The sequence below is a fragment of the Triticum urartu genome, unplaced genomic scaffold, assembly GCF_056163025.1.
Source record: "Triticum urartu cultivar PI428250 unplaced genomic scaffold, HENAU_Tu73 scaffold2, whole genome shotgun sequence".
Taxonomy (NCBI): domain Eukaryota; kingdom Viridiplantae; phylum Streptophyta; class Magnoliopsida; order Poales; family Poaceae; genus Triticum; species Triticum urartu.
In genome coordinates, this window is record NW_028260368.1 from 2366306 (window position 1) to 2393805 (window position 27500).

At 36.3% G+C, this 27500-nt stretch overlaps 6 non-coding genes across 6 annotated transcripts; 2 read left to right on the forward strand and 4 right to left on the reverse strand.

Annotated features, from left to right (window-relative positions):
• Window positions 1-12495: 12495 nt before the first annotated feature.
• TRNAD-GUC (transfer RNA aspartic acid (anticodon GUC)) lies at window positions 12496-12569 on the reverse strand. Its single transcript has one exon. It is a non-coding gene; the product is annotated as a tRNA-Asp (tRNA).
• Window positions 12570-12927: 358 nt separating this feature from the next.
• TRNAY-GUA (transfer RNA tyrosine (anticodon GUA)) lies at window positions 12928-13009 on the reverse strand. The gene has a single exon. It is a non-coding gene; the product is annotated as a tRNA-Tyr (tRNA).
• Window positions 13010-13516: 507 nt separating this feature from the next.
• TRNAT-GGU (transfer RNA threonine (anticodon GGU)) lies at window positions 13517-13588 on the reverse strand. The gene has a single exon. It is a non-coding gene; the product is annotated as a tRNA-Thr (tRNA).
• A 2484-nt stretch (window positions 13589-16072) lies between these two features.
• TRNAG-GCC (transfer RNA glycine (anticodon GCC)) lies at window positions 16073-16143 on the reverse strand. The gene has a single exon. It is a non-coding gene; the product is annotated as a tRNA-Gly (tRNA).
• Window positions 16144-16968: 825 nt separating this feature from the next.
• On the forward strand, window positions 16969-17056 carry TRNAS-UGA (transfer RNA serine (anticodon UGA)). Its single transcript has one exon. It is a non-coding gene; the product is annotated as a tRNA-Ser (tRNA).
• A 3627-nt stretch (window positions 17057-20683) lies between these two features.
• On the forward strand, window positions 20684-20771 carry TRNAS-GCU (transfer RNA serine (anticodon GCU)). Its single transcript has one exon. It is a non-coding gene; the product is annotated as a tRNA-Ser (tRNA).
• Window positions 20772-27500: the final 6729 nt, after the last annotated feature.

Genomic DNA, 27500 nt, shown 5'->3' on the forward strand with positions numbered 1-27500 from the left:
CGACAAAATCATCAAAGAGTGGTATTCTTTATTTCGATTCAACAAAGTGCCAATAGCTTCTGGATGTTGGCTAAGTGATTCAATCTTCGCCTTGGAATAAAAAGAATTGATATTGGCGCGATCTAACCTATTATGGGGAATCGGTCCTGCACTTGTCCTACCATACCTTTTTCGTGTATACGAAATAGTGGACTTGACTAACTCAATTCTTAGGAAATCGCGAATAAGATCATTTGCTCTTACCTCAACAAGGGAAGCACCAGCCTTTTCTTTTTCTTCTTGTTCCCAATTCACTACTAAGCAAGTTCTAACAAATTGACTATTTGTGTGATAAATTCTTTGAGTTAACTTGCTATTTTCATGAGAAATAAAATTGACAAGTCGAATTTGGAGATTATTTTCTTCTTGCAAGAGATCCTGCGGGAAAAGTGTTGCTAAATTTCTTCCTTCGTCCATTTCATATGCCACTGTAGGGCGAACGGAAACAAAATACTTTTCCTTGCTCTTGAGAATTTTTTTCCGTTGAACATAGACCCAATTTTTCCTTTTTTTTGATTCCTTAGAATCTTTTTTTTGTCTTTCTGGCGGTATCAAACAGCCACCTAATATCTTATCCGCCTCTTCAGGAAAATGAATATCTCCGGAAAATATTTTGAGTTCCGTATGGCTTTTTTTTCTCTTCACTCGGACCAGTCCGCCTAGTCGACTTCTTGTATTTTTTGTGAGTTGTGTATTCACTCCAATAATACTATTGTCAAGTATCTTTAGGGATGAAGATCTCGGCAAGATATGAAGTTCTTGAAGAATGAAAAAAAACCGATCTACTTCTTTTTGGTATTTTAGACTAAATTCTTTTGTTCCTCGATGCTCAATCAAACCCTCTTTTTTTAAGATGGAATCTTCCTCTGGGCTCTCGTATTCGTCCTCTGAATCTTCTTCTGAGTCTTCCTCTAAAGTACCATATTTTTCCTCTGCGCTTTCCCCGGGGCTGCCATATTCGTCTTCTGAGTCTTCCTCTAGAGTTCCATATTCGTCCTCTTGGGTCCTATATTTGCTCTCTGGGCTCCCATATTCCTCTTCTGAGTCTTTCTCTAAAGTCCTATATTCGTTCTCTGGGTTCCCATATTCGTTTTCTGGGCTCCCATATTCGTCTTCTAGGGTTTCATATTCGTATTCGTCTTCTAGGATTCCATATTTAGATTCTTCTAGGGTTTCATATTCATATTCGTCCTCTCGGGTCCTGTATTCGTCTTCTAGGGTCTCATATTCCTCTTCTGAGTCTTCCGCTCGAGTCCTATATTCTTCTTCTAGGGTCCTATATCTAAATTTAACAATTCCTGAACCCTTTTTATCTTTTCTGTATCGGGGATCGTCAAAATAAGCAAAAATAGTATTTCTACGTAAAACACCCATAAGGGGGATTTCAATCGAAATCCCAAAACAGGATATTAGTTCTTTCTCTTGTTCTTGATGATATTGTAATGGAATGACGAACCTATTTCTTCGCTTTTTCGCCAACAAATCTGAATTATCTTGAAAAATAGAAGGATAGATAAAATTCCAATGGCCATTGGACATGATTCGATCCGACGTTGAATAATCAAGAATTTCCCTATCTTTTTTACCATAAGTATTCATTTGATCTTGATCCTTGTGGAGTGAAAAAGACGCTATACTGGATCTGCACATACTTACTGACAATATCCATAAATGGCTTGTTTTTGGTAATCGGCGAAGATTACCATATTGATATTCGGGCGCATGGTAAACATCAGTACTCCAGTGCATTTCGCCGTCTGATTCAGAATAAATATGCTTTTGTACCCTTTCTTTAAAATGTAAAGTGGACGTTCCGGCACGAATCTCCGCAATTACTTGTTCGGATTTTACATATTGATCATTTTGCACTAGAATCAAGCTTTTTGAGGGAATATTCACACTATATAGAATATCTTGACTCTGAATAGTTACATGCAAGTCTATATAACATAGAAAAGCAGGCTGCCCATGACGGGTACGTGTGGGGTGAACCAAATTCTCATTGAATTTTATTTTTCCATTCGAAGGGGATCGTACAAGGTCGGCAGTACCCCCTGTGAATACTCCGCCAGTATGAAAAGTTCTTAATGTTAGTTGAGTCCCTGGCTCCCCAATTGATTGACCTGCAATAATACCTACGGCTTCTCCCAATTCGACCAGATCACTATGAGTAGGACTCCGGCCATAGCATAATTGACAGATCCAAGAAGTGCTTCGGCAAGTAAAGGGGGTTCTAATATATATTGGTTGTGCTCGAAATGGTTGTGCTCGAAAGGCAGTTATGAATCGATTGACTAATCCAATTCCAATATCTTGATTTCGCGCGGCAATGCATCGTGAACCGATATATATATCGTCTGCTAATACACGACCAATTAGTGTTTGGACAAAAAGTTTTTCCGTCATCCCATTTTGAGGACTTACAGAAATACCTCGGATAGTACCACAATCTCTTCTACGCACAATAATATGTTGAACTACTTCAACAAGTCTACGTGTAAGATATCCAGCATCTGCTGTTCGCACAGCAGTATCTACAACCCCTTTGCGGGCTCCATAGCAGGAAATTATATATTCTGTCAAAGAAAGTCCCTCGCGTAAATTGCTTTGAATAGGTAAATCAATCATTTGTCCTTGAGGGTCCGACATTAATCCTCTCATACCTACTAATTGGTGTACTTGAGATGCATTTCCTCTGGCTCCTGAAAAAGACATTAGATAGACTGGATTAGAAGGATCCGTTATCCGAAAATTTGAATTCATTTCTTGTTTCAAATATTCACTTGTCGCATACCATATCTCAACAGATTGGCGTAATTTTTCTACCGCGTGTACAGCCCCATAATAATAGTGTTTCTCCAAAAGAAAACTCTGTTGTTCCGCGTCTTGGACTAACCATCCCTTAGAGGGTATTGTTAAAAGATCCTCGATTCCTAACGAAATCGATGTAGTAGTGGCTTGATGGAAGCCCAGAGTCTTTAGTTGATCCAGTATATGGGATGTATATCCCATTCCAAAATGATCTATTAATCTGCTAATAAGTCGTTTCATACCAGTTCCGTCTATCTCTTTATTATGAAAGACCAGATTGGCCCGTTCCGCCATACATAAGTACCCCCTTTTCGGCTGAGTAGGATTCGACAATTGCTGAGTAGGATTCGACAATGGGCCTGAGTCAGTGATTCGAAAATTTAATTAACTTAATTGCCTCAATCTCAATCTGGATTCGCGTGGCAAATAATGATGATACTAGGGAAATCGGAATGCCCCCCGAAAGGGGAGGGGCATCGCCGAATCTAACTTTCTTGTTTAGGTAGTGTATGAATAGGCCTGACTAAATCCTTGTATGGCTTCCTCTATTTCTCTATAAAAAGAAATATGACCAAGAGTGGTTCGAATGTATATCGAACGAATTTCTTTTTTTCTATTTCCCATTATTAGATAGTGGGCATAAATCTCATGATAAGTCCCCAAAGATTCATATTGAACTTCAATCGGAACTTCTCTTGACCCAATGACGCGTTGATCCAGGTTCCATCGTAGCCACAAGGGACTATCTAAACTGATTAGTTTTTGTCTATAAGCTCCCAGTGCATCATAAGAACTAGAAAAATGGGGTTCTTTATCTTTCCTATATTTAAAATTATTATTATTATTGTAATTTACTTTTAGATTTGGGTAGTTTCTGCAACTATTATATCTATTTGCACAAATACCTCGACGCTTTCCAATCGTTAATACATAAAGCCCGATAAGCATGTCTTGGGTTGGTACGCAAATAGGATCCCCAATAGCGGGAGATAAGAGATTCATATGAGAAAACATAAGTAAACGGGCTTCTGCCTGAGCTTCCAAGGATAAAGGTAGATGAACAGCCATTTGATCTCCATCAAAGTCCGCATTGAAACCCTTACACACTAATGGGTGTAAAGAAATAGTACGCCCCTCTACTAAAGTGGGTTGAAAGGCCTGTATGCCTAATCTATGCAGGGTAGGTGCTCTATTTAACAGTACAGGATGTCCCCGCATAACTTCTTGAAGTATTTCCCATACAATGGGTTCTTTTTCCCAAATTTTCCTTTTAGCAATCCTTACATTAGAAGTGGCGCGTTTCGTGATTAAATCGCGAATTACAAATAGCTGAAAAAGCTTTATTGCTATCTCTAGAGGTAATCCACATTGATGTAATGAAAGCGAAGGACCCACAACAATGACAGAACGCCCCGAGTAATCGACCCGTTTCCCAAGCAGAGTCTCGCGAAACCTTCCCTCTTTACCTTCAATTACATCTGAAAGTGATTTGTATACTTTATTGTGACCATCCCTCGTCGGTTGCCCGCGGGACCCACTATCAAGAAGTGTATCCACGGCTTCTTGTACCAATTTTTCCTGGCACATTACTAAATCTGCTGGCGCTAATTCACTTCTTTTTAATAGATAGGCAAGATTGTTGTTCCGACGGATAACTCTCTTATAAAGTTCATTAATGTCTGAAGTCACTACTTTATCTCCAGACCTATAAACAATAGGTCTCAATTCGGGAGGAAGAACCGGTAATAAGCACAAAACCATCCATTCTGGTTCTACATTTGTTTGAATAAAATGTTTCGCCAATTGCATGCGTCTAATCAAAAAAACTTTTCTTATTCGTCTTTTTCTATCTTCCCACTCATCTCCACTATACCCCTCGTCTTCTAATTCCTTCCATTCGACCAAAGAATTCTCTATAATAATTCGCAAATCCAAATCTGCTAATTGTTCTCTAATAGCACCTGCTCCTGTCGCAATTTCCCGATTTCGAAATGTTGCAAAGCCTGGGGTAGAAAAAAAGGGAGAAATGCTGTGGTTACAGGATGCAATTTCCTCTTCGAATAAACCTCGTAATCGTAAAAAAGTGGGTTTTTTAGTGCTGGGCCTAGCAAAAGAGAAATCGCCGTATACTAGGCCCTCCAACTTCTTAAGAGGTTTATCTAAAAGATTCGCGATATAACTAGGAAGACCTTTCAAATACCACACATGAGTCACGGGACATGCGAGTTTGATGTATCCCATTTGATATCTTCGTATCCGAGAATCCACAAATTCGACCCCGCATTTTTGGCAAAATCTTTCGTCTTCGTTTTCAGCTCCGCTCGCTCGAGAATTGCCACAAGCGCAAATCCCGCTTTTTATGGGTCCAAAGATTCTTTCGCAAAACAATCCATCTTTTTCTGGTTTATCGGTTTTATAATGAAAAGTAGAGGGCCTTGTGACTTCGCCAACGACTTCTCCATTAGGTAGGTTTTTGTTAGCCCAAGCCTTTATTTGTTGAGGGGAAACGAGTCCAATTTGAAGTTGTTGATGTTTATATTGGTCAATCATAAAATAGAAATAAGAAAAGAATTTATATTTATTCCGATCAAACTTCCTCCCTATTAACCTGGAAGTTCTTTTCAGATACAAGGAAATGATTCAGTTCTAGAGCCAAAGATCGTAGTTCTCGAACGAGCACTCGAAAAGATTCTGGAGGATCCTCATGATTAGGTATTCTTTTTCCCCAGATCGTAGCATTAAGTATTTCTTGGCGAGCTATAAGATGGTCAGATTTATAAGTAAGTATCTCTTGTAAAATATGAGCAACACCAAATCCTTCTAAAGCCCAAACTTCCATTTCTCCTACTCGTTGTCCCCCTTGCTTGGCTCTTCCTCTAACCGGTTGTTGTGTAACAAGTGAGTAGGGCCCAGTAGAACGCCCATGAATTTTCTCATCAACTTGATGAATTAATTTTAAGATATAGGACTTCCCTATTAGAACAGGTTGCTCAAAGGGGTCGCCTGTTCTTCCATCAAATATTCTGCTTTTTCCCGGGTACTCGGGTTCAAATACCCATGGATTTTTTGTTTCTTTACTGGCTTCATATAATTCTGAAAACACAAGTTTTCTTGAAGCCTCTTGCTCATATCTCTCATCAAAGGGTGCTATTCTATAATGTTTCTTTAGCAGATCCCCCGCTAATCCGAGCGAGCTTTCAAATATTTGTCCCACATTCATTCGGGAGGGTACTCCTAAGGGATTGAAGACCATATCAACGGGTGTTCCATCTTGCAAATAGGGCATATCTTGCCTAGGCAAAATTTTGGAAATGATCCCTTTATTCCCATGTCTTCCGGCTACTTTATCCCCAACTTTGATTTCACGTTTCTGTAAAATATATACACGAACCATTATGTCGAGCGGGTCCCTTTGGATCCATTTCACATCGATAACGCGCCCTCTTCCACCTATAGGTAATTTCAGAGAAGTTTCTTTTGAAGTGGAAACCTCAAGGCCAAATATGGCCCGTAATAATCCAGCTTCCGCGATATAAGATGATTCGCTCGCTATCTGAGGCGTTAATTTACCTACTAAAATATCACCAGTTTCTACCCAGGATCCCAACCTAACAACTCCATTTCTGTCCAAATTGCGGAGTAAATGTTCTTCTAGATGTGGTATTTCTTTAGTGATTTTTTCAGCGGAGCCCTGGCTTGTCGTATCCGTCTGAATTTCATATTTCCGGATGTGAAAAGAGGTATAAATATCTTCATATACCAAACGTTCGCTAATTAGTACTGCGTCTTCAAAATTGTAACCTTCCCATGGCATATAAGCTACTAATACGTTTTTTCCTAAAGCAAGTTCGCCCCCAATTGTAGCAGCTCCTTCTGCTAAAATTTGTCCTTTTTTAATGGATTTACCCCGTGGAACCCGGGGTTTTTGGTGCATACAAGTATTTTTGTTAGAGCGACGGTGGTTAACTAAAGGAATACTTATAGTCTTCCCACTACTTGATAAAAGTATCTTATGACTATCAGTAGAAATGATCTTTCCCTCGCGTTCGGCTATAATGGAAACCCTCGAATCTAGAGCTGTTTGGCGTTCCAATCCAGTTCCAACAATGCATTTCTCGGACCGAGAAAGCGGAACTGCTTGGCGCTGCATATTAGAACTCATTAAAGCCCGATTCGCATCATTGTGCTCAATAAAAGGAATGAGAGAACCCCCAATAGAAAAATATTGGAAAGGAAAAATACTTCTAACATGAATCTGTTCCCATGCAATAGTCAAGAATTCTTGACGGTATCTAGCCGGAACAACCTGTTCTTCCTGAATACCTTGATTCAAGGACAAAGAATTTCCTGCTGCTATCATATAATATTCATCTCTATTTGGTGATAGATAAACCACCTGTCTCTCTTTTTTTTCTTTTGCTTTCTCAGCAGATATTTCATAAAACGGACTCTCTATGGATCCCCACAAGTGATCAATTCTCGCATGAATTGTTAAGGATCCAGTAAGTCCAACATTGATTCCTTCAGACGTGTCAATTGGACAAATACGCCCATAGTGACTCGGATGAATATCTCGGCTCCGAAAACTTGCGGTTCTCCCCGTCAACCCTCCAGGACCTAAACAACTCACTTTTCGCCCATGAACAGTTTGTGTCAATGGATTCGTTTGATCAAAAACTTGAGATAACGGGTATGTGCCAAAAAAGGTCTCATAAGTAGTTATTAATAAAATTGAAGTTGAAGTTGGAGTTACCAAAGTTTGGGGAGTCGGTTTCGATTGACGTATGAATACTCTACGAATAGTTTTTTGAACTGCATGTTGTAAACGACCAAGAGCCAATCCGAATTGATCTTGTAACAGATCCGCAACCGAACGAATACGTTTATTTTTCAAGTGATTCATATCGTCATCGTCAAGTATACCCGTTCCAAATTTCATTCCAATCAAATGATCCGTAGCGGCCAATACATCTCGTGGTAACAAGAATGTATTGTTCTGAGGAATATCAAGATTAAGTCTCCGATTCATATTTCGTCGACCAATCCTTCCTAATTCACATTTTTGTTGAAAAAATTTCTTTTGTAATTCCTCGCATAAGGACTCCGAAAATACCAGGTCCCCACCTACACAAGCAAATTGTTGATAAAACTCCAAAATAGCTTTTTCTTTTGACTCAATCCTCTTCTTCTCTTTAGCATTCGGGAAAGACAAGAAAATTTCAGGGTAGGAAACATTATCCAGAATTTCTCTTAGATTCGAACCCATAGCTGATGATAGAACTAGAATAGATATCTTTTGTTTTCTACTCACGCGAGCCCATATCCTTTCTTTTTTATCAATTGCTAATTCCGATCTCCCCCCCCAATCTGATATTATAGTGCCAGTGTAGATAGAAATTCCCTTATGATCTAATTCCGAGCGGTAGTAAATACCAGGACTTAGCAATATTTGATTGATCACAATTCGGTATATTCCATTTATAATAAAGGTTCCTAAGGAATTCATTATAGGAATGTTTCCGATAGAAATGGTTTGCTTTTGCACATCGAAACCAAAAATTAATCTCGCAGATACATATAATTCGGAAGAATAGGTGAGTGATTCATACACAGCATCTCTTTCTTTTATCGAGGGTTCTAGCAGTTGATATCCTTTCGCAAATAATTGAAATGCAATTTCGTGATCTGGATCTTTAATTGTTGGAAACTTGTCAAGTTCTTCTGCCAAGGCTTGATTAATGAACCTACAAAATCCCTCGAATTGGATCTGACTAAATCCGGGTATTGTGGACATTCCCTCGTTTCCATTCCGGAGCATCTTAATCTTAAGTTTCCTGTTTATCAAAGAAAAATTCCATTATCAGCTCACTCTTCATCAATCCCTATGGATCGATCTAGCAATCATGGAATCTATATTCTGTTTACTGAATCACATGAAATTCTAGGGAACTCCACATACGTATTTCATATATGTATTTCATACATATGAATAGAGACCATTTGGACGAAAGTTCGAGTTTGCCAGGGGTACAAATGAAATGAAAATGAATTGATAAAACATTCCTACAAAAAAAATTCTGCCACTTATACTTTATGTTATGATATTCTAATCAGATTGGATGGCAAAGATTTCTCATTTTATCTCCTTTCTATGAATGTAATAAAGCCGTAATATAATATACTAGAAAGTTTGACTTTACTTCGATTTAGAATAGCGTGCTTACTTTAATTTCTCAAAATAATTTGAGGGTTCTTTTTTATTTCGGATCGGAGTAGTATAATTGCTAGAAAATTCAGTATTTCATTGTGGAATTCTAAAATAAAGTAAGTCCCTTTTTTAAGTACATGCCAATCTAGTTATCCACCTCTCCCCATATCCATGCTTTTCTTTTATCGTAATTTCACTTGGGTACGCCAAGATAGTCAGGTTATACTCTATATCAGAGCAAATTTCCTTTTTTTATTCAAGATATTTAATTTAATACTTTGAAAAATTAAAGCATGATTCCCCATAGAGATATGTACATAAAGGGGATCTTTGGATAATAATGCTGTTCGGACCTAAAGTTTACCTATACACGGATTAAGCATAAAGCCATAATATTTTATTATGCCATTGAAGGGGGGGGAGATAATACCGATTTAAGAGTAGTTCACTACTGCAATAAAAAAAAGAGAATTCTAGTTAACGGTTCCAATTTATTCTGAATTTTGCAGCCTGTGAATAGAAATCCACTTTTTCTTCTTTTTCATCTCAATAGAAAGAAATGGGAAGTTTTATTGTGTTAACAATGTATGTTTTAAGATAGAATCTATCGAGGAGAATAATAGAAACTGGATCAAAAAAAGCAGGAATAGATTTTTTGAAAAAGATTGGAAAAAAGTAAGTAGAATTATATTCAAAATAAAAGGGGCTTTTCGTAAGAAAACGTGGATGAATACTTGCTGTTTTCTAGATTTTTGATCGGATTTTTTGGCGGCATGGCCAAGCGGTAAGGCAGGGGACTGCAAATCCTTTATCCCCAGTTCAAATCTGGGTGCCGCCTGATCAATAAAATACTTAGGTTTTTTTTATAGTGCTGATCGAATTCGATAAATTTTTACTTCGCATAAGTTCGGGCAAGAGAGTAACTGGGCCTGCCGATACTGGGTTTAGAGAAACCATACCATAGTTCTATCCTCAAACTAGGGTTAGGGTTTGTTTTGACGGTAGTGGCCAAAATGGTTATCAATAGGGGTGAGGTAGTGTTTCCTTATTCTTTTATTATATGAATTTGAATTGGTTCTTAATTGAGATTCGATTTGATAATTTTAAAATACGAGGATAAGATGTCAGAAATCTTGGTATCCAAAGAAAGGTCCCTAAGGGGCATTCTTTTTTTTTTTCAATCTAAGATTCAAGAAGGGACTCCACGAAAGAATATCAAGACTTACTAATTATTATACATTTTTTTATCGTACATCTTATGTTACCTACATACACTAAAGTAAGGACTACTTAATTCTAACGAGAATCAGATTAAATAGGTCGATCAAAAATCAATTTAGGAGTTGTATTATGGATAAAATCTCTTCATTCTTTCATAGAATGATACAAAGCAAGGCTGCAGGGTTTAGGTCAAAAATAAACATTAGGTAAGGTAGGTATCCAATAAATATTTATCTATCGATAATTTTATGGTATATTCGGGCGTCCTTTGCTTAAAAAAAAAAAAAAGAGTAACAAAAGGAATAAAAAATCTTCCTATTCCCGCTTCTTCTATTCAGGACATCATTCCCGTACTCTTTCTTTTTTAAGGAAAAAAGGGCTATAGTATCTCGTATTTTTAATGCTCTCTAATTCTACCAGAATTCCTATAAGAATTTGTTAGGAGTAAATTCCTTGAACTGATTGATCCATGGCCTTAGGGCGGAATCCCTTTTTGACTCTGTACCCTTGATTCCACTATGATTATTGATCAATAGTAGAATAATCCCTTCATAGAAATAGGAGACATAATTTAGATGGATATAGTAAGTCTCGCTTGGGCTGCTTTAATGGTAGTCTTTACATTTTCTCTTTCACTAGTAGTATGGGGAAGGAGTGGACTCTAGGGATACTACTAATTGATTAAGTAATCAAATTGTTGTATCAATTCTTTTCTTTAATGGATCATTTTGCATTAATCATTTTGTCAAACGTTATTCTTTAATCTTTTTCTTTAGTTTTGTTTCACTCCTGTAAGAAACTCTTGTATTGTAAGTTGTAATGTAAGAAAGAGCCATTATACCAATTCAGAATTTCTACTAGAAATGACGAATGGTTAAAAAAAGTTCTATACATAAGAAAATTAGACTTTCTTCCACGGAACTATTCACGGCATATCACACATTTTCCATTTCCTTTTACTTTTTACTATAGTCTATTCTTCATATTATTTTTCTTTCCTTCCATGGATTCTTTGGTCAAGAATTGTCTTAGATTTTTTTATTTTGACCTGATTGAAATTAAGTGGATGCAATGAAAAAAGAAATTGAATTAGACTACTTAACTATTTCAATCTACTAATCTATTCTATGTAGATTCAAAGATAATATAATAGAAAGAATCTAAAGTGTCGTAGAAAAAACTATATGTAGTTCTTTCTACCACACTTTAAGATTCCAACCAGATCCTTTCATTTAAGACTTGGATTTTTTTTATTTAATCCCTTTTTAATTTCTTCAATGATTAATTGGAATTCCAATTAATTATTTTGGCTGACTGTTTTTACATAAATAATAAGTAAAAAAGAAGTAGGAACTAGAATGAACAGTGCAGTAGCAATAAATGCGAGAATATTGACTTCCATAACCTCTTTATTTTTTATTTTCACAATAACTCGGGATGTAATCCCATGGAGAGGAAAAAGGGGTATCTTGTAAATTCAAGGGTAGGGCTTGCATTCTGATAATACTGAATCAATTCAATATTATGAATATCGGATCTATCAAATCAATTCATGGATGAGAGTTATATTTCACGGATGAGAGTTATATAGTATAACATAGGAAGATCCTCTATCCACACTAAGACCAAAATGGGTTTTTTGATTGGATTAGGAATTCCCTCTTTTTTAATCCTTTTCTACTTTTTCTTTTCTATATCTCTAACCCACGAGCTTTCTTAATCTTATACTTTCTTAATCTTATACAATTTCCCTTCCTTTTTCTTATAGTTATACATACAATTATGTATGTATTATATGACCAACTTTCACTTTCTATGGGTCACATAGACATCCAAATAAGCAGTAGAAGTGAGATGGGGAAAAGAGGTCTGAAATAAAAAGGGAATACGATTTATGTATGGATTCCGGTAAAATACCGGTACTCTATTCCATAAGAGTGGAATAGGAAATTAAGATGAGGATGGTATCATCATAAAGAAAGATAGAGTAATATAATATCCTAAATTCTACTAATCCACATATCGTATGTGTGTCTTTCTTTATCGATTGGGAGTAGTGAAAAAAAAATTCCTATATGCCCTCCCTCCCTCTTTAATGAGAGATGCAAAATAAAAAAGTGAAGTAAGGGTGCCCTGTGGGTATTTGATCTTGCTCCCTGCCCCTTTTTTTCATGGAAAAAGGAAATATCAATTTCTCCATTCATTGAACCCTAGTTCGGGACTGACGGGGCTCGAACCCGCAGCTTCCGCCTTGACAGGGCGGTGCTCTGACCAATTGAACTACAATCCCCGCGGGGTGTATGGCATACCCATTCTTAAATAGAACCATAAGAAGATTCGATTCGTCTTTCGTACTCTAAGAAATAGACGAATCATATACTACATACCCACATATTATATTATACGTGGGTATAGTGAGAGTGACATAACTAGTATGTCGTGATTTTTTATCACTAAAAATGGATAATAATCCAGCCTTCAATAAGAAAAACTCTTTTGTTTGTAAGAAAGGAATGAGAGAGATATGGATTAGAAAAAAAAATTTCCCTTTTTTCTTTATCTTTTATTTCTATAGATCAGACATTTTATTTTATGGAAGAAAAACAAAAGGATTTAGTTCATACTCACGAAGCCCTAGATTTTTGGTTTGGGCCGAGCTGGATTTGAACCAGCGTAGACATTGTCAACGAATTTACAGTCCGTCCCCATTAACCACTCGGGCATCGACCCAGGAAGAATTTATTCTAGGGTTTTTGCTAATCTATGATTAACCTCCTTTCATAATACTCCCTACCCCCAGGGGAAGTCGAATCCCCGCTGCCTCCTTGAAAGAGAGATGTCCTGAACCACTAGACGATAGGGGCATCACTAGACGATAGGGCCATATACAACCGCTCGTGATTATACTATAATCATAGTATGAGCAGTTTTTTGGAATTGTCAATATACTCGAAAAGTATAAATAGATCCAAAGCAAAGAGTTTTTCCAACTTTTCTGTTATGTTTTCATCTAGGATTTTTTTTAGTTGATCGTTATAGATTAATTCTCCGTGCTTCATTTAGTGTTCATACCAAAAATGCATCCATCCCGCACTAAGTCATAAAATTCTCTAAAAATATAGAGAAAGTTTCAAAAACAAAGAAAAAAAGTGAATCAATTTAGTAGAAAAGTACTCTATCAGATTCGAACCAACGACTTACGTCTTAGCACGAGATTACTCTACCACTAATTTAAAAAGCCCTTTATCGGATTTGAACCGATGACTTATGCCTTACCATGGCATTACTCTACCACTGAGTTAAAAGGGCTTTTTATTTAATTCAAAAATTAGCCACTTGGATTTCCCATTATGGGTCTACTGCATAATGTACATATTATATATATAATATATAGAGATAGAGAGAGAGACATTATGTAGAGATTGTATATGTATATATCGATATCTTGAGAGCTCAAAATAAAATTAATAAAAAAAAACATACCCTACATAACATATCCAACTCTTCTTGGTTCAGGGTTTTCCGTTTCCGAAGACTAGTAAAATAGGCGGATTCTGGAACCCCAAGGATTCAACGGTATATGGATATGGAAAATATAAGATTTCCGATCCTAGCGGGAAAAGGCGGGGAACAGATACCCAATAGGATATAGGATCCTTGGGAGGAACTTTTGGTAATGGCCTTGATCCTCTATGCTATTTTTTATGTGTTCTTAGTTCTATTGAACTTTTTGCATTCTTTTAAACAAGAATCTAATAAACTAGAATTGAGTCAGTGGAAAAAAGGAGAGAGAGGAAAGTGTTAAATGGAGAGAGTCGACTAATCAGAGACTTTTAGGATCTTCTTTACATCAGGTAAATCTGTCGGCCCTGTCCGTTTTTTTCTTTAAGTTACGACTCTTTGCTGCTTACTTCTATCAAGCCATAGGGAAAGTCTATGATGAATTTGGAAAACTCATCTCACTCTTACTCTATGGCTCGGACTTAATGGGGGAAGAAAACATCTTCCATAATTTCTTTTTTGTTCAATTCTGGACAAAAAAGAAAAGGAAAAAAGGAATTTATAGGGACAGTGTTACCCCCTATATCCCCTAGTTTATATTGTAGGAATAATAAAACAATTTAGCAGTCTGACACACTTACGTCCTTGCAAAGTAAATAATTATTATTGTAGTCGTAACCGTAGAATAGGATCCTAATCAAAATAAATACATTTGGTTCAGGCGCTATTAGCATGGTAAGAAAAGATTTTTTTTACAGACCAGAGGGGCTATCTAAATCCTAAAGTAAAGGCGAGCGATCGAAGTAGAAGTACCAACGGCTCAGTGTCATGAACCTTCTCCATCTGATTCAATAAGGGGGAATTAGCCTTCTTGTCAAATGGCTATCCTTGACAAAGGGTACCATTTATACCATAATCTACAATGTAGCGGGTATAGTTTAGTGGTAAAAGTGTGATTCGTTCTATTAATAACTGAATTTGAAATGATATACTTAAGGCATCCTTAAGTTTTTTATTTTTATATTCCGATGAAAACTTTAGTTCTTATAAAGGATTAAATCCTTTTCCTCTCAATAGCATATTGAGGAAGAATATACATTCTGGCGATTTGTATCCAAAGACTAATTTAAATTGCATCCAAAATAAAAATAGGATTATGAGTACAGAGTCGCGAAGCATAATTTTGCATTGGATTAAGTATTCCAATTTTGAAAATATGAGTAAAGGATCTATGGATGAAGATACAAAAAAGTTGATTTCCAATCGTAACTAAATCTTCTTAAAATAAGGAATAAGGAAGCCAAATAGCTAAAAAACGATAGTTTTGGTTTACTAGAACCATCCGCATATTGTTTCAGCTCGGTGGAAACCCAATTCTTTTCCTCAGGATCTCTTGAATGAAATTAGGGAACGAAGTAAGTAGATTAGATGAATTTAGATAGAATTTCTATCTCCTACTCTATAAGGATCATCTAGAAAGCGGAGAGCTTTGGTTCCATTCAAATAGAAAAGCTGACATAGATGTTAAGTGGTGAGAATATCCATAAAGGAGCCGAATGAAATCAAAATTTCATGTTCGGTTTTGAATTAGAGACGTTAAAAATAATCAACCAACGTCGACTATAACCCCTAGCCTTCCAAGCTAACGATGCGGGTTCGATTCCCGCTACCCGCTCCATTCTGTATAAAAGGAGTATTCTATTTGTCTAGACATGTTAGAGGCTTGTATTCAAGCCTTTTTTGTCCACCAGTTTCTGGTACTCCAGAGCGGAGTAGAGCAGTTTGGTAGCTCACGAGGCTCATAACCTTGAGGTCACGGGTTCGATTCCCGTCTCCGCACTTAGCAGTCTGTATAAAAGGACTATTCTATTTCTCTAGATATGTATGGTAGAGGGGCGTATCCAACCCTTTTTTATTCATTAGTTCCCGGCCCTAGAGGGCAAAATTGAGCAGTTTGCGAAGTCACTTGCCTTCAAAAAAAGAAGGCGCAAGGCCTCTCCCTACCCTGCAGAAAATAAAAATGAAACGAAAGGGACAGTCTACCTCTCCCTTCCCTTTAAAAAAAGTTTGCCCGTTGTTTGTCTCAGTTAATACCCAATTTTTGGAGCTCTGTTGGCGAGTTCTATTTCTGCCTCTGGAGCGCCCTCTTTTTTTGAGTGGGATGCAAAGGAAGGGTAAGATAGTAAGGGATACGGCACTAGACTAACACCTAATTAATACTTAATTTAATATAAGTAGTTAAACAGTTAACTAGACTAAACTTTTTATCATAGTACTTTGATAAATTAAGCGGGCGAGCGGCGGGAATCGAACCCGTATCTTCTCCTTGGCAAGGAGATATTTTACCATTGAACTACGCTCGCTACGGTATATATTTTATAGCGTATATCCGCCTGGGTCGACCTTCTATGTCTGGGTCGACCGTTTCATTTCATTTTCTATTATATTAGAGTTTTCCTTTTTTTATTATCTGTCAATGAATATTCTAATGGGAATGGAATTTCATAATACTGAAAGAGAAGAGCTAGCAATTCGGAACGCAAATTGCGTTTTAATACGTCTCACTATTCTAATTTTTTAGAAGAAATGGCCTTTATTATTTCTTTTTTATGGGGTTAATAAATATTAACCAAATTTCATTTAAGAAATGAGAGAATTCAGAATAGCTACGAGAAAGACTAGTCCAATCCATAATGATGTACCGGAAAATACAACATTTTTATTATTTGACCAACCATCAGGAGAAGCAAATACAAGGGGTACACTAATTACTAAGACTGAGGAAGTCGCAATTAATGCAAAAACAGCTAATTGGAAAGCAATAGTCATATTTCTAATCCTCCAAGCTACCATCAAATAAAGTTGACTACATATTTGATCCCTCACTTAAACCAAAATTGTAAAAAAATACAAGAAGTAGGAGGGTGTTTAATCATGAATCCATTGATTCTTCTCTTTAATTCAAATTTATTACTTAAACCGCTTTTTTATTTGGATATGGGGGTGAGAAGAGATTATTTACTCTTTATTTCACAAGCGGGTATAGCGGATCCTGTATCCGTGTATACAGTATACAGAGATATATCGAAAAGGAACTTGTATCTGATATCTTTCTAGAGGCTAATAAATCTTTTTATTTTTTATATGGCTATGTTCTATTTGTAGGAGTAAAATAAGGATTAGGCTGTGGAGAGATGGCTGAGTGGTTGATAGCTCCGGTCTTGAAAACCGGTATAGTTCTAGGAACTATCGAGGGTTCGAATCCCTCTCTCTCCTTTTGCTTATTGAATACGTTTGTTTCTTTCATTTTTATTTATTTTTTTTTTCTGTCCCTTATCTTTCTTTCATAAAAAGGAATGAATGGCTCGGCTAGATGGAATAACCGAGCCAGAACAGAAAAAAAGTAGAACAGGTATAAATAAGAAAATCTTAGTTAAGAGGGTTCATGTAAAGAACAGGTTCCAAATCACGATCGATTCCCTTTTCAAAACCTGCTGCAGCAGCTCGGGCTCTTCCTGCATGCCATAAATGGCCCACAAAAAAGAAGAATCCTAGAACAAAATGAGAAGTTGATAACCAACTTCTAGGAGAGACATAATTAACTGCATTGATCTCGGTAGCTACGCCACCCACGGAATTTAAAGAGCCTAAAGGAGCGTGGGTCATATATTCTGCTGAGCGTCGTTCTTGCCAAGGTTGTATGTCTTTTTTCAACCTACTCAAGTCCAAACCGTTGGGGCCCCTTAGAGGTTCTAACCATGGAGCACGAAGGTCCCAAAAACGCATAGTTTCCCCTCCAAAGATAACCTCCCCAGTTGGGGAACGCATTAGATATTTACCTAAACCTGTGGGTCCTTGAGCGGATCCCACATTAGCTCCAAGACGCTGGTCTCTAACTAGAAAAGTAAATGCTTGAGCTTGAGAAGCTTCTGGCCCGGTGGGTCCATAAAACTCACTCGGATAAGCTGTATTATTGAACCATACAAAACAACAAGCGATAAAACCAAAGACAGATAAAGCAGCTAAACTATAAGACAAGTAAGCTTCTCCAGACCATACAAATGCACGGCGAGCCCATGCGAAGGGTTTGGTTAAAATATGCCAAATTCCGCCAAATACACAAATAAAACCCAACCATACATGCCCACCAATTATATCTTCTAAATCATCTACACTAACAATCCACCCTTCTCCACCAAAAGGAGATTTTAGTAAATAACCAAATATAACACTGGGACTAAGGGTCAAATTGGTAATTTTTCTTACATCTCCCCCCCCAGGGGCCCAGGTATCATATACACCGCCAAAATAAAGAGCCTTGAGTACTAGAAGAAAAGCACCTAGACCTAACAAAATTAAGTGAATACCCAAAATTGTAGTCATTTTATTTCTATCTTTCCAGACATAACCAAAGAATGGAAAAGATTCCTCAAGAGTCTCGGGTCCCAGAAGCGCGTGATAAATGCCACCGAAGCCTAAGACTGCGGAGGAAATTAGGTGAAGTACGCCAGATACAAAGTACGGAAAAGTATCTAGAACTTCCCCCCCTGGCCCTACTCCCCAACCTAGAGTAGCTAAGTGTGGAAGTAAAATCAACCCTTGTTCATACATGGGCTTTTCTGGTACGAAATGGGCCACTTCAAATAGGTTCATTGCTCCGGCCCAGAATACGATTAATCCGGCATGAGCTACATGAGCTCCAAGCAGTTTACCGGACAAATTGATAAGTCTGGCATTCCCAGCCCACCAAGCAAAGCCGGTGGTTTCTTGGTCACGACCAGCTAAAACGAAAGTTCCATTAAAGAGCGTTTCCACGTGGTAGAACCTCCTCAGGGAATATAAGATTTTCATGAGGCTGATCCTGAGCTGCCATCCACGCACGAATACCCTCGTTTAAAAGAATATTTTTGGTGTAGAAAGTCTCAAATTCAGGATCTTCCGCTGCACGGATTTCCTGGGAAACAAAGTCATAGGCACGTAAGTTCAGAGCCAAGCCAACTACGCCAATAGCACTCATCCATAAACCGGTGACGGGTACAAATAGCATAAAGAAATGTAACCAACGTTTATTGGAAAAAGCAACACCAAAGATTTGGGACCAAAAGCGGTTAGCAGTGACCATTGAATAAGTTTCTTCAGCTTGAGTTGGGTTAAAAGCACGGAAGGTATTTGCACCATCACCGTCCTCAAATAGAGTGTTTTCTACGGTCGCTCCATGAATAGCGCATAGCAGAGCCGCACCTAATACTCCGGCAACTCCCATCATATGAAATGGGTTCAACGTCCAATTATGAAATCCTTGGAAGAAAAGGATGAATCGAAATATCGCTGCTACGCCAAAACTCGGCGCAAAGAACCAACCAGATTGCCCCAGTGGATAAATAAGGAATACAGAAACAAAAACAGCAATTGGACCAGAGAATGAGATTGCATTATAAGGCCGCAATTGAACAGACCGAGCAAGTTCAAATTGGCGTAACATGAAACCTATTAGTGCAAAAGCCCCGTGGAGAGCTACAAAAGTCCATAGACCGCCTAATTGACACCAACGAGTAAAATCTCCTTGTGCTTCGGGCCCCCATAGTAGCAACAAAGAGTGTGCTAAACTATTGGCAGGGGTAGAAACTGCTGCGGTTAAGAAATTACAACCTTCCAAATAGGAACTAGCCAATCCATGGGTATACCAAGAAGTTACAAAAGTTGTCCCTGTAAACCAACCCCCTAAAGCGAAATAAGCACAAGGAAAGAGCAATAGGCCAGACCATCCTACAAAAACGAAACGGTCCCTTCGTAACCAGTCATCCATAGTATCAAATAGATCATTTTCTTCTTTAGGAATTCTACCAAGGGCTATAGTCATAGTGATCCTCCTATTCAATTACTTCAACCATTTCCGAGCACCTCATATCACTTTCCAAGGCATATGATAGTTTTATTATCTGTGGACGATTTCTTTCTCGTTCAATGCCCTTTTTCAATGGTCTCGAAGAGAGAAATTTCCCATTTTTATCTATGGAGTCACAGTCACAACCGAGGTCGTGGTAAATCCATGAATTTGATTCGATTTGTTTTTCTTATACTATTTATTTGTTTTTCTTATACTATAGAAATAGAAATAAATTGTTTTTCTTATACTATAGAAAGAAATAAACCTTTGAATTCAGCATTATTCCAAGACTCCTATTTCAAAGTCTATCTTTTAAGGGAAAAATGCAAATAAAAGTAACCCTTCTTTTCCCATTCCCTCTCTATTGCATGGGTGGAAGAACTAAAATAATAGAGGATTCTGAAAAAAAAAAATGGACCTTCGAAATCCAATTTTATGTGTAGCGCAAAGGAGTTGCGATTTCTTCTTATTCCTATAGAACATCTAGTAACAAGAATATGAAATCGTAAATAGCGAAAAATTCTTGTCTTGCGCGGTCTAAGTCTAAGGAAATAAAAAAAATTCGCTTATACAATTTCATCTACATCGAATTTATATATCAGAATAGCGGATAGAGGCATCATTAAAGGAGTCAGGTCTACTTACTTTATGCTTCTTTCCAATTTTATGGTGGATTTGATAAGAACCCTTTTTGCTTTCTTGATAAATAATCGACAAAAAAAGCGTTTTTTTTATATAACCTGCTTGTTTTATTATAATTATAACAAGTCCTATATGGAAATGCCCGCTAAAGAGAAAATCTATTTGATTGTCTCTCGGCCAATATCGATTTTTAGAAAGAAAAAACAAGAATTTTCTTCTTTTTTTATTAACATTAAGAAAAAAGAATATAATTAAAATGGAATTGGCAATATAATTTTTATAGACTTTTGAAAGAAAAAAAAGGGGTTTTTTGCAACCGTTATTTCTTATTTCTTGCCTATATCATATCACGGAAACCTTTCGCTTTGGAACGTGGAGAGATGGCTGAGTGGACTAAAGCGGCGGATTGCTAATCCGTTGTACAATTTTTTTGTACCGAGGGTTCGAATCCCTCTCTTTCCGCTCCCTTGGATCATTTGGGACTTTCGAATTGGAAAGAATTCTGACCCCCGGATTTTCTCATAGATAAATGTACGAAACAAATCCAATAAGAAAAAAAAAAACTGAATTTTTACTCCTCGCGTCCAGGATTCCGTCCTGGGTCATTAGATAAGAATCCAAAGATAAAGAGTGAAACAAAGAATATCACTACTGTATAAACAAAAAGTTTGAGAGTAAGCATTACATAATCTCCAAGATTTTTTTTTAAGGAATAGATTACCAGTTTTTCCTTACCACACGGATCCACTAGGATGGTTTTTTTTTATACCTAAAAATGCAAAAAAGAATTCTTGAAAAAAATTGCAAGAATTCTTTTATAATAAGCACTCTTATCAATAGCAAAAATAGGGTTAGGTGGTTAGGTATTGTGTAGGTACCTTTAGGTACCTGCTCAACCTAGGTGCAGGGGAGTAGAAAGGCTGATCCAAATTTATTGCTGTAGCTACCCATTCAATGTAGAAGAATTTAAATTTTAGAATCGAAGGTTCATAATATAAAAATATAAAACTTCTCGGCTTTTACCCATTTTAAAATTTTTTTGGAATGAACACATCATTCAATTTGGCATACAGAGTACTAAAGATTTCATCGAAAACTTACAGCAGCTTGCCAAACAAAGGCTAATAGAAAAAAGAATAGAGGTATAACAGGCATAATATCCACGATTGGATTGAAAATAGCATAAGCTTCGGGTAATTTGGCAAAGAAAAAACTAGTAGGATAAAGAACAGAATTAAAACAGATACAGGTTAAACTAAGTATATTAGGCATAACAAGCATTTCATTCTTGTAGAGTAAATAATTGGATTTTTCTTGAGTTATTTTTTTAAGGGAAAGAAGGAAAAGGCAGATTCAAAATCTTTTTTCTTCGGACTTTCCCAAACACAAAATACCTCCTTGTATTCGCACTCTCAAATGAGAGTGGAATAAATTCGACTTTCATATAATATCTTAATAGAATTCCATGTAATGATCAATGCATTTTTTTGATTCTATATTATCCGCATGTGTAGAATACTAGCAAGAGAATATCCCTCCTTTTTTATGTAATTGAAATGGTATTGACGAATAACAAATAAACATACTAGTGTTTATTAGTGTCGCATAAAACCCGAAATGGGGCGTGGCCAAGTGGTAAGGCAGCGGGTTTTGGTCCCGTTACTCGGAGGTTCGAATCCTTCCGTCCCAGATTGTTTCTGATGAAACAAACGGTGAAATCATATAGTATTCCGTACGAGACAAAAGTTTATTAAAGAGAATAATGATATCTTATTCTTTCTCAGAAAACATAATAAAGTCTTAAGTCCAGTCAAATTGACTATCTTTATTTTCATGAAAAAATGGGATCTATCAAGCACATTCAGGATATGCCTCTACTATAAAATCACTTAGTCATATTTTTTTCTTCCTTTTGGTATTCGAGTTGAAGAAGTACGAGAATTCTATAACTACCAAAAACTTTCAATCTTTTCATTGGAATAGTTTATTTAGTTATTATAGTTAATTGTTTTTGGTACTGAAAAAATATATTACTACTAGAATTCTAATTCTAGTAATTAAATTAATTAAACTTTTTTGGAGGTTGATAGTTTATTTATTGAGGAAGAGTCAATCCTTCTTTTCTCACTTCAAGATTGATCATCTCGAGCCATCCGTTGAGGGTGGAAATTTAAGAATAAATAAGTTTTAAGCAAACTTGTTTAGTCGTCTTTTTCAAACTATGTTTCATTCATATGATAGAATTTTAATATGGGTTTAAATAAATTGGATCTTGGCGGAGGCTTCCCGGATAAATACTTACTTTCTTTTATCCATATTGCTCCATAGATAGCAAGTTTTAATTAGTATAAAAAAACTAAACCAATGACTATTCATGATTCCATCCATATTGGATCAATTCTCTATACCACTTTGCAATGAAAAGAGGAATGTTTGTTATGGTAAAACTTCGTTTAAAACGATGTGGTAGAAAGCAACGTGCGACTTGAAGGACATGATCGATTGTGGATTTTGCTATCCATCATTTTCCATAGTAATGAAAATGCTCTTGGCTCGACATAGCCTGTTCTATTCGTTCCGAACCAAATTTGCGCTGGGTTTAAGTAACATAGTACACGATGGAGCTCGAGAGGACAGAATTTTTTTTATCAAGGGAAAGAATCTAGGGTTAGTGAAAACTAATAAATTAGGCCAACTTTGTCAGTCTATCCTTAATATAGAAATAAATCGAAAGGTTAAAATAAGAAGAAAGTCCAATAAAAGTATATCAGAATCAATCCCTCTTATTAGATTTCTATAGAAGAGATAAATGCTTTATCGAAGGAAATAAGAAAAAAGGGTATGTTGCTACTCTTTTGAAAGAAAAAAATAGGAATTCCCGAAGTAATGTCTAAACCCAAGGATTTCACAAATCAAAGATAAAGGATTCCAGAACAAGTAAACACAATTTTCAATTGTCTCAACAACAGAGTTGGATTAGAATAAGGAATAAAAGTCAATTCGTTCGAAATGAGACAAAGAAAAGAGTTTAAAGACGACTCAAAAATTTTGGAAGGATTTTGCCTTCGAAGTTTGTCAGGCAAAATTAGCCCACTTGAGTCATGAGTATAAATGAAATTTGTTTTTTCTGTAAGGAAATTAATGCACGTCATAGTCTAATTTCTATTATTATCGACAGAAATTCGAATCATTTTCTCGAGCCGTATGAGGAGAAAACCTCATATACGTTTCTAGGGGGGGGCGTTGTTTATCTACATCTATCCCAATAAGCTGTCTATCGAATCGTTGCAATTGATGTTCGATCTCGAAGAGAAGGAAGAGATCTTCAAAAAGTAGGTTTTTATGATCCGATAAAGAATCAAACTTGTTTAAATGTTCCAGCTATTCTCTATTTCCTTGAAAAGGGTGCTCAACCAACAAGAACTGTTTATGATATTTTAAGGAAGGCAGAATTCTTTAAAGAAAAAGAAAGAACTTTGAGTTAATTGAAGAACTAAATGAATCAAAAAATAGGATAGGAGAAGATTATTAGTATTCCTAGTTGTCTAATTATTTAGACACAATTTACCTCTTTTTTAATCCTATTTGGATTTATATTATATCGTGCCAATCCAACATAAGCCCCTATTTTATTTACTTTTTCTATCTAATTTGTTTTCTTACCATTGTATTTCCATTGACAAAGGTCTATTGAACAAATAGAATTTGTAGATAGATGGGTCTCTTTATCCTCACTCCATATTCAATTTTTCCGCCTACACTTCGCTCAAATGATAAGGGTGTTCCTCTTGCATGTATTCTCATACAATATAATATATATTTTTTATAATATATATTTTTTGTTAATAAAAATCGCTAAAAATAAGGAGAATTTGGCCATCGTGATTAGGGTCGCTCTTTTTTTAACTTTACTTTAGTGGAATTTCACCGGACCTGTTCGTTTTGGCATTTGAGTGTTTTTCATGGTCGATAAAAAAAATCTTTTGATGTCTTGCTAGTTCAATGTTTTGACAGAAGCGCGCGGTGTAATTCCATTGATTTTTGGATTTCGATCGTATCTAAGATCCTTTTTTTATCTGGGTTGCTAACTCAATGGTAGAGTACTCGGCTTTTAAGTGCGACTATGATCTTTTACACATTTGGATGAAACAACAAATTCGTCCAGACTCTTGGTAGAGTCTAGAAGACCACGACTGATCCTCAAAGGTAATGAATGGAAAAAATAGCATGTCGTAATAAAATCAATCTTTTTTGAATGGAATCCAAAATTACGATTTTCTGGGTCTAATGAATAAATGGATAGAGCCTGGCTCCAATTCTGGTAAAATAAAAAGCAACGAGCTGAACTTCCTAATTGGAATGATTCCCCGCTCTAATTAGACGTTAAAAATAGATTAGTGCCGGATGCGGGGAAAGGTTGGGTTTTCCTATGAGTGGACCCTTTATTTTTTCTTTTTTTTTTTAGAAATCCTAATTATTCTTGATTATGGATTGAATAAGGGATGTTATGGATTGAATGTGTAAAAGAAGCAGTATATTGATAAAGAGGCTGTATTCCAAAGTCAAAAGAGCGATTGGCCTGCAAAAATAAAAAACTTGTTCTGTTCTTTTTTTTTAATTAGAACAAACATAAACTAATTGGGTAGAAAAGGAGCAGAAAAAGATCTGTGGATTAGACTCCCTTTCTTTCCAGGGTTTGTATTAAAAATGCAACACCCTGTTCTGACCATATTGCACTATGTATCATCATTCGATAAACCGAGAAATGCTTCTTCTCTCTGATTCAAGTAGAAATACAAATGGAAAAATTCGAAGGGTATTCAGAAAAACATAAATCTCGTCAACAATACTTTGTCTACCCACTTCTCTTTCAGGAATATATTTATGCATTTGCCCACCATTATGGATTAAATGGTTCTGAACCTGTGGAAATAGTTGTTAGTTGTAATAACAAGAAATTTAGTTCACTACTTGTGAAACGTTTAATTATTCGAATGTATCAGCAGAATTTTTTGGATAACTCGGTTAATCATCCTAACCAAGATCGATTATTGGATTACAAAAATTATTTTTATTCTGAGTTTTATTCTCAGATTCTATCTGAAGGGTTTGCGATCGTTGTGGAAATCCCATTCTCGCTACGGGAATTTTTTTGTCTGAAAGAAAAAGAAATACCAAAGTTTCAGATTTACGCTCTATTCATTCAATATTTCCCTTTTTAGAAGACAAATTTTTGCATTTGGATTATCTATCACATATAGAAATACCCTATCCTATCCATTTGGAAATCCTGGTTCAACTCCTTCAATACCGTATCCAAGATGTTCCATCTTTGCATTTATTGCGATTCTTTCTCAACTATTATTCGAATTGGAATAGTTTTATTACTTCAATGAAATCCATTTTTTTTTTTCAAAAAGAAAATAAAAGACTATTTCAATTCCTATATAACTCTTATGTATCAGAATATGAATTTTTTTTGTTGTTTCTTCGTAAACAATCTTCTTGCTTACCATTAGCATCTTCTGGAACTTTTCTGGAACGAATCCACTTTTCTAGGAAGATGGAACATTTTGGGATAATGTACCCTGGTTTTTCTCGGAAAACCCTATGGTTCTTTATGGATCCTCTTATGCATTATGTTCGATATCAAGGAAAGGCAATTCTTGCATCAAAAGGCACTTTTTTTTTGAAGAAGAAATGGAAATGCTACCTTATCAATTTCTGGCAATATTATTTCTGTTTTTGGACTCAGCCGCGAAGAATCCATATAAACCAATTAGCAAACTCTTGCTTCGATTTTATGGGGTACCTTTCAAGTGTACAAAAAAGTTCTTTGTTAGTAAGGAATCAAATGCTGGAGAATTCATTTCTAATAGATACTCGAATGAAAAAATTCGATACCATAGTCCCCGCTACTCTCCTCATAGGATACTTATCAAAAGCTCAATTTTGTACTGGATCGGGGCATCCTATTAGTAAACCCATTTGGACAGATTTATCAGATTGGGATATTCTTGATCGATTTGGTCGGATATGTAGAAATCTTTTTCATTATCATAGTGGATCTTCGAAAAAACGGACTTTGTATCGACTAAAGTATATACTTCGACTTTCATGTGCTAGAACTTTAGCTCGTAAACATAAAAGCACGGTACGAACTTTTATGCAACGATTGGGTTCGGCATTTTTAGAAGAATTTTTTATGGAAGAAGAGCAAGTTTTTTCTTTGATGTTCACCAAAACAACTCTTTTTTCTTTCTGTGGATCACACACTGAGCGTATTTGGTATTTGGATATTATACGTATCAATGACCTGGTCAACCCTCTTAATTAATCATTAGACGAAATTAAGAAACAGGAAAGGGTTGATAAATGATCAAGAAAAAACTTTTCTATTTTTCATTCTGAAATGTTCTTTTTATTATAATAAAGAGTAGGTGAATCAACTTACTAATTAAAAAAATTAGTAGAACTTCCTCTTTGGAATAGAAATTGGCTATTTCTACATAGGGAAAGTCGTGTGCAATGAAAAATGCAAGCACGATTTGGGGAGGGATTTTTCTCTATTGTAACAAGGAAGAATTATCTACTCCATCCGACTAGTTCCGGGTTCGAGTCCCGGGCAACCCATATAGAAAAGACCCATCAAAGTTTTTCACTTTGACTCACTTCATTTACAAATACAAAATTATTGGTTTGGTTAATTTAGTTATATGGATAGCTAATCTTTGGGCTGACTTGGTTGACATTGGTATATAGTCTATGTTATACTGTTAAATAACAAGCCTTCTATTATCTATATTCTAGTTAATACGTGTGCTTGGGAGTCCTTGCAATTTGAATAAACCAAGATCTTACCATGACTGCAATTTTAGAGAGACGCGAAAGTACAAGCCTGTGGGGTCGCTTCTGCAACTGGATAACTAGCACTGAAAATCGTCTTTACATCGGATGGTTCGGTGTTTTGATGATCCCTACCTTATTGACCGCAACTTCTGTATTTATTATCGCCTTCATCGCTGCCCCTCCAGTAGATATTGATGGTATTCGTGAGCCTGTTTCTGGTTCTTTACTTTATGGAAACAATATTATCTCTGGTGCTATTATCCCTACTTCTGCGGCGATCGGATTGCACTTTTACCCAATTTGGGAAGCTGCATCTGTTGATGAGTGGTTATACAATGGTGG